The sequence below is a fragment of the Nannospalax galili genome, unplaced genomic scaffold, assembly GCF_000622305.1.
Source record: "Nannospalax galili isolate Female #2095 unplaced genomic scaffold, S.galili_v1.0 scaffold1587, whole genome shotgun sequence".
NCBI classification, from domain to species: Eukaryota; Metazoa; Chordata; class Mammalia; order Rodentia; family Spalacidae; genus Nannospalax; species Nannospalax galili.
This window is the reverse complement of record NW_008355655.1, coordinates 97525-106789: the sequence shown is the minus strand read 5'-3', so window position 1 is coordinate 106789 and position 9265 is coordinate 97525. Positions and strand designations below refer to the sequence as shown.

The window sequence follows — 9265 nt, the reverse complement described above, 5'->3', positions numbered from 1 at the left end:
CCACTGACTGAGCTGAGTTCTGTGTCTTACTGCCTACGATCCAGCCTCCCCCGGGGGTGCTATCCTTCCATCATCGACTCCCAGAAATCCAGCTTCAGCCGACCCGCACCTCTCCTTGTGACCCGACAGCTGACGGTCCCGAACTTAGAGAGAGAGTGCACGGGTGAAATTGGGGCGGAACTCGACTGGGCCAGCCCCGGTAGCAGAGACCCACAGAGACGTGGAGAAGCAGGGACCCGCCAGCAATGCGGAGCAGACGAGCCGCAGACCCACGGCTTCCCAGGTGCGAGCAGGAGACCGGCGCCACGCTAGCAGCTGGCGCCCCGAGATCCCTCCGCCCCCATATAGCAGAAGGAACAGGGTGCTATGTCCAGCACATAAATCACTGGGTTGTTGCTCTGAAAGCATATGTCTTGCCTGGGCACAGCCTGTGAATTTCCATGTACACTGAAATTTAAAGTGCTTAGATCTAGTTAGGAAAGCAGCCACCTCAGGACCACATGGGCTGAGCACAGCTTGTTTGGAGTCCAATGGGGCCTAAGATCGAAATTTCAAGCCCCTCTGTCTGAGAAAAAGTTTAGGAAAAAAAACAGCTTTTAAAATCTTTTTTTCCATTTGTCCATGGATCAAGCCACCTTAAATTCTTTAAATGCTCTAAAGAAGCCTGAATGCCCTGAGGCAAGATAACAAAATGGATAAGAAAGTTTACCTGCTCTCTTAAAAGCGAAATACAGTGTGTGTGTGTGTGTGTGTGTGTGTGTGTGTGTGTGTGTGTGTGAAAAATCCCTACATGACCAGCAAATAAGTCATTAGAATTTTGGAGATCCTTCAAGTTTCCAGGGGTGTTGCCCATGATAGGAAAGGAAAAGTGGGTGAAATGTGGAGTCCTAGTGGAACATTCCCAAGACCCAGAGATCACGGGGAATTCCTATCTAGTCCAGAGCGCAAGCCTGAACACAAATTTCAGTGAACCAGCGACGCTCTAAAAGCTTTTAACTGGTCATTGTGTTACTGGGTTTTGTAGTAGAGAGACGTATAGATAGGAGGTCTTTGCCGACACCTGGGCGGGCAGTCGAAGGTCCATTCAGAGGACAAGGAGCCTTCAGTTAACACCAGAGAGTGGCCCTCATCAGAAAGCTTCAATTGTTCTTCTGCCTTGAACAGGCCCTCAGGAAGGCGCAAACTGAAAGTAAAAAGGAGGAAAGGAGAGAATGCTGATCCTCAGGGTGGGATGGCCAAGGCTTAGTAGCCGGTGTCCCTCTGTTGGGGAATACTCACCCTCCTCCTAGGCATCCCACAGAGCCCCCTTCTAGCCCCACATTGGTTACCAGCTGGCAGCCTCCCCTCGGCCCTGCTGCCTCTGGGAGACCATGCACACCAGTCCACATAGCGGAAGGTTGGGCCGAAGAGAGAGACAGGTGGGGGAAGGGAGGCCTTGTGTGGCAGCAAGTACAATGGAAAGAATCACCTGGGAGGCTGTGTAAGTGGACAGTTCGTTTATTTTGGTGGAAGCAGAAGTTTATATAGGAAAGCTTCATGGGCAAAGAGGCGGAGGTTGGGGGTAAGTAGAGGGAGGGAGGGGGCTACTAAGGCTATGTGGCCTTTGTCCTGTTCTCCAGTTGCATAATCTACAAGGAACCCGGTTAGGATTAAAGGATTAGAGGCTGAATGTTTTTCTTGGGGGTTGTTGGGTAAGAGACAGTGTCCCTAGCATGGAGCCGGCCAGTTTCCTGCCACCCTCACTAGGAGGTATCTGGCCTGGCATCCATGCTCTACATTCCAGGTACTTTTGACTTATCAGAACACACGCATTAAGCAAAAAATGAAAAATCCTGCAAATAGTACTACAGAAACATTAAAAAATATCTTCTGCACCAATGATTATACCAAAAAACTGAAAAGGCAGCATACTGTTTGGGAGAAAATATTTCCAAATCATATGTCTGACAAAGGGTTGCTGTTCACAAGAAAGGACTAACTACCATCAACAACAGCGGTCAGGGGACTAACTGATTTTTCTCAAAACATGATACTAAAATAGCCAATAAAAACATTAAAACGCTGGGTGGTTAAGAGCACTTGATGCTCTGGTAGAGGAGTCAGTTTCAGTTCCTAGGTTCCCTGTGGCAGTTCATAACTGTCTGCAAATCCAGTTCCAAACAATTCAACACCATCTTCTATACTCTATGAAAACTGCAAACATGTGATGCATATACATACATGCATGCAAAACAGTCATATACATAAGATAAAAATAAATACATCTTTTAAAAATTCAAAGGTTAGGGCTGGAGAGATGGCTCAGTGGTTAAGAGTACTTACTGCTCTTCTTAAAGGTACAGATTGGGCTTCCACAACCCTCATGCTGGTTTACAACTACTAGACCATGAATTACTCCATTTTTAAAAAATATTTTATTGATTTATTGTTTTACAAAGCATAGGGCAGGGGTTTAGTTCCAGAAGAGTGGGCACCCCACATTTACAGCTGTACTGTAAAGTCCAGAACTGTTTCATTAAAAAAAATTATTATTTTTATTTTATGCGTATGGGTGTATTGCCTTCATTTATGTCGGTGCACCCATGTCATGCAATGCCTGTGGAGGTCAGAAGAGGACGTTGGATCTCCTGGAACTGGAGTCACAGGGGGTTGTTAACAATTATGCATGTGCTGGGAATCAAACCCAGGTCCTCCACAAGAGCAGCCAGTGCTCTTAACTGCTGAGTCATCTCTCCAGCCCCAATTGATTTTTTTTTCTAATTTTATTCAACTGTTTCTGTTTTTGCAGCGTTCATTCTGGAACTTATACATATCCTCCTTGAGTTCTTTGAGCATATTTTAAATTTCCATTTCGAACTCTTTGTCTTGTGCATCAATTAAGTTGCTTTACTTCAGGAACATTTCAATGGGGCACAAATTTCTGGAGGAGACATACTGTGTTGGTTATTCATTCTGTTTGTGTCTTTTTGATGGGATTTTGGCATCTGGAATTAGGTCTTTGGTGGTATTTCTTGGCAGGGATATCTGGTGATACCTTTGTTAAGTGAGTGTGTGGAACTATGTTTGCTAGTACCCCTACTTTTTATGCTGTGTGCCAACTAAATCATGCATGAGTTCAGTCCTGGGGAAACTCTGTACTGCTGTGCTTGTCCAGTATTAGAAGTATTCCCAGGACACCTAACAATATGTGCACTTCTGAGCTGGTAAACCTTCTGTAAGACTGAAATATTCCACCTACAGATCTTTAGAATTGTGAGAAAGTTCACTGGGTTACACTAGTGGTCCATGTGTGGCAGAGAGCTGGGTCACCTCAGGAGTTAATAGTACTCCTTAGAGGTAGGATTGAAGACATCACACAGAACTCTGGGTATTTGGGTGAGTGAGTTGTTTATTGTGTAGGAACAAGACAGGCTCAAGTAGTGCCTACCTAGGGCTGGGGTCACAGGAGTCCTGCTGAGCCAATGTGGCACCATTTGTATGGGGTAAGTAGGGGAATGGGCTCTGGGGATTCCTACATAGATCATGGCTCCCAAGAACCACATAGTCCCATGATGGTACAGTGGATGTGGTGTTGGCACAAAAGGGAATGGTGTCTGGGAATACCTACCTGGAGTTAAGTGTTACAGGAGTGACTCTATATTCTAGTATTAACATATTTGTCCATCCATGTGTTCATTACTGTTCTATCAATAAGGAAGAGCAACCTTACCTAGGAAATGGAAACAACCTAGATATCTATCAACTGAAGCATAGATAATTAAAATCTGTTGGGGCTGGAGAGATGGCTTAGCTGGTAAGAGCACTGGCTGCTTTTGTGGAGCATTTGGGCTCGGTTCCCAGCACCCACATGATGGCTAAATGTTGTCCTTAACTCCAGTTCCAGGGGATCCAATGCCCTCTTCTGACCTCCATGAGCATTGCGCAACACAGGTGCACTTACATACAGACATACAATACTGTCATACACATAAAATAGAAATAATAAATAAAATATTTTTTTAAAATATGGTACATTTACACAATGGATTCAGGCATTAAGAGAAACAAACTTATAAAATTTACAAGTAAATGGATGGTGCTGGAACAATCATCCTAAGTAAGGAAACCCATATCCAGAAATTCAAATAACACATATTTTCTCTCATTAGAGGATGATAGCTTTGAATCTTTAGCTATATGCATTTTATTTGGAATACCCATAGAGTTCAGGTAAAGAGTAGGGGTCTATATGGAGGGCGGTTCAAGGAGGTCAGGCAAAACAGTGATATAAAGTGGGAAAGGAGAATAATGGGACAAGAAGGGTTAAATGGCATGGGGGATAGTAGGGAAGGGTAGAGAACTGAGTATGGATAGGGATAACAAACACTAAAGGCCTTTTGAAAAGGTCATATAGAAGTGTACATCAGCAGAAGCTTCCTAAAATGCATAAATATACATATATAAAATGATTTGAAATAAAGTTAACATATATTGGGTAACAATACTATCAGATGCCACAGGCTAGCAAATAAAAATTCCATTGCTATGAATGGGCTTACAGTTTTGGAATTGTTGGCTGGTGGGTTCCTATAGACCCCAAACATTATAGGCTATTACCACTGCTCTTCGTTACCCACCAGAACTAGACATAAGAACCTATTGCTGAAGATACTACATATTCGAGTCATAAAAGAACTGATCTGAAAGCTTCATCACTACTAGCTAGCTTTCATATTGTTGGAAGGTCTTATGGATGCTTCCAAAAGAGAAAAGTAATCTTCAGACTTACTCAGCCATGAACCCTGCAGCTACAACAACAAATGGTCTGGCAAGAAATGCCCACTGGTGCAATAGTGGCACAAACATAATGGGAATAGCAAAACACTTTCTGATTGGATTTAGGACCCTGCTCCATAAGACAGAATTCATACCTAACACTATTATTTGGGTCAATAACATTTAGCTAGATATGTTATGAACCCTCTGTGAGATCCTACTACTATGTTTCTGCTAACACCAATACCTAATTACTTATTGTTTTACCTATAGATTAGTGCATCTCTTAAACCTCATAGAGTGCATCTTTTTGTAGCAGTTACTAACACAGACACACAGAATTTGTCAACATGCAGAGAATAAGAGATATTTTTTACTGCTTAGCCCTAAATGAGACATCTATATCCCATGCCTCAGTGAAAGGCCCAGGGATTGTGATGGAGAAGTGGGTAGAAAGATTGTGTAAGAGGCAGTGGATGACTACAAATAAACAATTTTTTGAGGACACAGCAGAGCAGTTGCACATATGAACCCATGGCAGTTGTGACCAAACACACAGAACTTCCAGACGAAATCCCAGCAAGAAGATGGAGTTGAACATGAATCCATGCATGTAGCTGAGAAGCTATTAATAATTAATAGCTGCCTGGAAAGGAAAAACTAATTTTCTCTAAGACTCTGACTACTGGCATGTTGATCTAGGTCCAAGGCATGGGACACAGAAGATATTTGGGGAAAGCAACTTAGACTCAATGGGTTTTAGTTAAATAAAAATGTACATGAAGGAGTAGGTTAGGGAGGTGAAAATGGATCTGCGTAGACATAGGCATGGAGGATTGAATATGATCAGTATACATATGAAACCCTCAAAGAATTAATAACAGTATTGTTAAAGATATTAAAAGCTATCTATGAAACTCTCAAAGAATTAACTACAGTATTGTTAAAAATATTAATAGTTGCTGGGCGTGGTGGCACATGCCTGTAGTCCTAGCACTTGGGAGGCAGAGGCAGGTGGATCTCTGTGAGTTCAAGGCCAGCCTGGTCTACATAGTGAGTTCCAGGCCAGCTGGGGCTACAGGGAAACCCTGTTTCAAAAAGACCAAAAAAATTTTTTTTTAAATATTAAGAGTTTAGGTGTTATGGCTCATGTATTTTATTCCAGCACTTGGGTGCCAGAGGCAGGCAGATCACAGTGAGATCGAGGTCAGCCTTGTCTACAAAGTGAATTTGAGGACAGTTGGGACTACAGGGAGACCCGGTCCCCATCAAATATTAAAAGGTGCTCACTGTCAATCACTAATCACCAGAATAAAATAAATAGAACAAAGCAAGTTCACCTGACAGATATTAGGATGACAGCTCTCACAATCACAGAAATCATATGTTGTGGAGAATGCAAATAAATTTGAAATGTTTGGGGCTGAGGGTGAGTCTATAAAATTAACACAGCCATTGTGAAAAAGCGTAAGGATGTCCCTCCAAAATTAAAAATTGAACTGCCTCGTGATCTGGAAATCCCCCTTCTGGCTGCTTATCCCACTCAGTGGAAAGCAGTGCATCAAGCTTTTTTCTGTTCAGATGTCACTACAGACAATCTTAGAAAAAACAAAATTAACCAGTTGTGTTTTTACAAGACAAATACTAAAGGAATCCACTCTTACAAGTTGTCTGATAAGCCAAATTTATAGACTCGGAGTATAGAATGGTGGTTAGCATGGCAGAGAGATGTGAAGGGTGAGTAGCTGTTGCATGGTTATGCAGTTTCCGAACTGAAAATCAAGGGACTGGAGAGATGGCTCAGTGGTTAAGAGCACAGACTGCTCCCGCAGAGGACTCAGGTTCGATTCCCAGTTCCCACATGGTTAACAACCATCTGTAACTCCAGTTACAGATCTGACGCCTTCTTCTGACCTCCACAGACATTATAAAACATGGGTACACTTACATACATGCAAGGAATACACTCATACACATAAAATAAAATTAAAATAATGATTAATATATTTAAAAAGAAAATTGAAATGCTTTTGAAATCTGTTTCATATCAGTGTGCATCTATTTCATATTTAAAATTTGACATGTCAAATAAGTTAAGATGGAAAGGTTTAAGAAGTTTTTCCCCAGTAGATCTGGTAACCTGGTGCTTGTACAGTTCCACATATTTCTACCAATGGAGGAGTACATGTTGAAGCCAGCAAGTTGCACAGGTCAAACTTCAGCTCAGGTTTTTTGTGCACCATGATGTGCTGAGTTGGTATACCACAACTTATTCTTCCTTGGCCAGCAGCTCCTCCACGCTCTGGTCCTCCATAGCTCTAGGTCCCCCTTGGCTCCCTCACTGTGGTGAAACAGCTGGTACCCCTTTCACAAGATCAGCTGAAGAACCTGCAACCATGTGTTGGCATCACAGTAACGAATGGACTCAGGCTGGGTCTTCTTAGTTGTTTTATTAGCCTCACATCCCAGCAGCCACGACCTCGGTCCTGCCTTGACTGAGCCAGAGCTCTCTGTTGGCTCAGCCTGGCAGAAGTGGTACCCTTATCCGTCTGAGCCAGGCACAGGGTCCAAGGAATCAGGACCCTGTCTAGCGCGGACCGCTGGTGGTCGCTGGAGAGCTTGCCTCCTGCCGCAGCCCAACTGGTGTGGATGTGCTGCTGTCCTCTGGAGCGCCATGAAGGAAGGATGACCTCAGTTAAAGCAGTGGCAGTGACTGGAAGTTCCCGGGAGGATGGACCCCCAAAGTGGCCTCCTGACAGCCCCCAGGTCCTTGGGCAGCCTGGTCGGGCCAGGGTAGCTGTGGCAGCACTGGTGTAGCTGCTGGCAGGAGCCAGTATGTCAAGCCTCAGCAAGTGGATCTTCAGAGTGCATGGCTTCGGGCGGCCTCTGCCAGCTCTCAGCGTTGCATATGTTGGCCGCAGCACTGACATGCTACAAGGGGCCAGGAGCCCCATGCCCAGCAGTACCCATTGCAGAGTACTGTGGCTCAGCCTCACCTTAGGTTCCTCCATGGCTTGTGGCAACGTGGGCCTGAGCACTGTGCCCTTGGACCTGGCACAGCTAGCCACCACCACCACACTTCTGTTCACACTGGCCCTGTCTGCACTGCTGCTTGGCCCACGGCACCACCTGCTGCAGTTCGCTGCCTGGGGCTGCATGCATCCTGACTGGAGAACTCCATGCACCCTCCGCCGGCTGTGGCTTCTTGCTAGCCACCACCTGCCTGTGAAGTCTCAAGTCCATTCAGCAGAGTGCTCTGCTGCAGGAAGAGAGGCTGGACGCTGTGACCCTGCTGTATGCCACCTCTCTGCCCAGCTTCTACGTGCTGGCAGGTGCTGCCCTGGTGCTGAAGGCTGGCGTGGTCCCACCACTGGCTCCCACGGACTCTCGCCTCTGGGCCTGTTTTTCGCTTAGCTGCTTTCTATCTGATCTACAACCTGTCCAGCTTCTTCTTGCTGGTGCTCACTTCCGCCCTCATGGTCCACATCCTCACAGCAATCTCAAGGTGGTGGGCAACCTCATCCTGTCCCGACTTCTGTTCGGCAGCCACCTCAGTGCGCTCAGCTACATGGGCATCATACTTACTCTTTCAGGAATGTTCCTTTATCACAATTGTGAGCTCCCCTGACTTCCTGGGCTGTCCGCCTGGATTGCAGCACAGGGACCAGCCTGGAAAAGGTCTTTGAGACCTAGGGGAGCTCATGAGTCACACCTGGACAGTCTAAGCCAGAACCCAACCTTGACAGGCCATGAGGAAAGTGGAGAAGAGCCACCTCTGCCAGGTTGGGGAAAAGAGGCACCTTCTGGAAGGGCTGCCTGGAAGGCTAGGCCAGGAACTTCTAGAGGAATCCATCTCCTGTCCTGCCTGCCTCACCTGTCATAGCCACACCTACCACTGGATGGTGGGTCCAAGTCTGTCATAGTCATGGATGAATTATTACCATTAGTATCAACTACTATGCTGAATATTGCTGGACAAACTTGGAAAACCTCAATGTGTTATAGTGAAGGTGACCACGATGCTTGATTACACAATCTTTCCCAGAGCAGGGGAGTCAGTGAGAGACCACAGAGAAGTGCTTCTTCATTGTTGGGCTCCCCTAAAGACTTGGGGTAGTCTGTGCCAACATCAGGAAGCAGCTTAAACTATTTTTGCTTGGAAAAAAAAGAGTGCTTGAGTTTTCGTTCTCAGCATCCATATCAGGTGGCTCCCAACCACTTGGAACTCCAGTTCCAGGGGATCCAATTCCTTATTCTGGCCTCCACAGGCACCTACACTCATGTGCACAAACACATACACAAAACTTAGGCACACACATACACATTAATAAAAATAAAATAAATATGTAGAGATAAAAACAAAGTGTGCTAGCACTGGTTAATATTTACAGACCAGTGTTGGGAGCTATTAGTATAAGCACAGGCATTTTGTACACTGAGCTGTGGCAGGCTTGCTTGTTTACTTTATGATCTTTAGCCTTGACTCGAGAGTTTGTGTGTTTTGCACACA

At 45.1% G+C, this 9265-nt stretch overlaps 1 pseudogene; it reads left to right on the top strand.

The window, feature by feature from the left end:
- Nucleotides 1–7404: 7404 nt before the first annotated feature.
- LOC103750105 lies at nt 7405–8441 on the top strand (annotated as a pseudogene).
- Nucleotides 8442–9265: the final 824 nt, after the last annotated feature.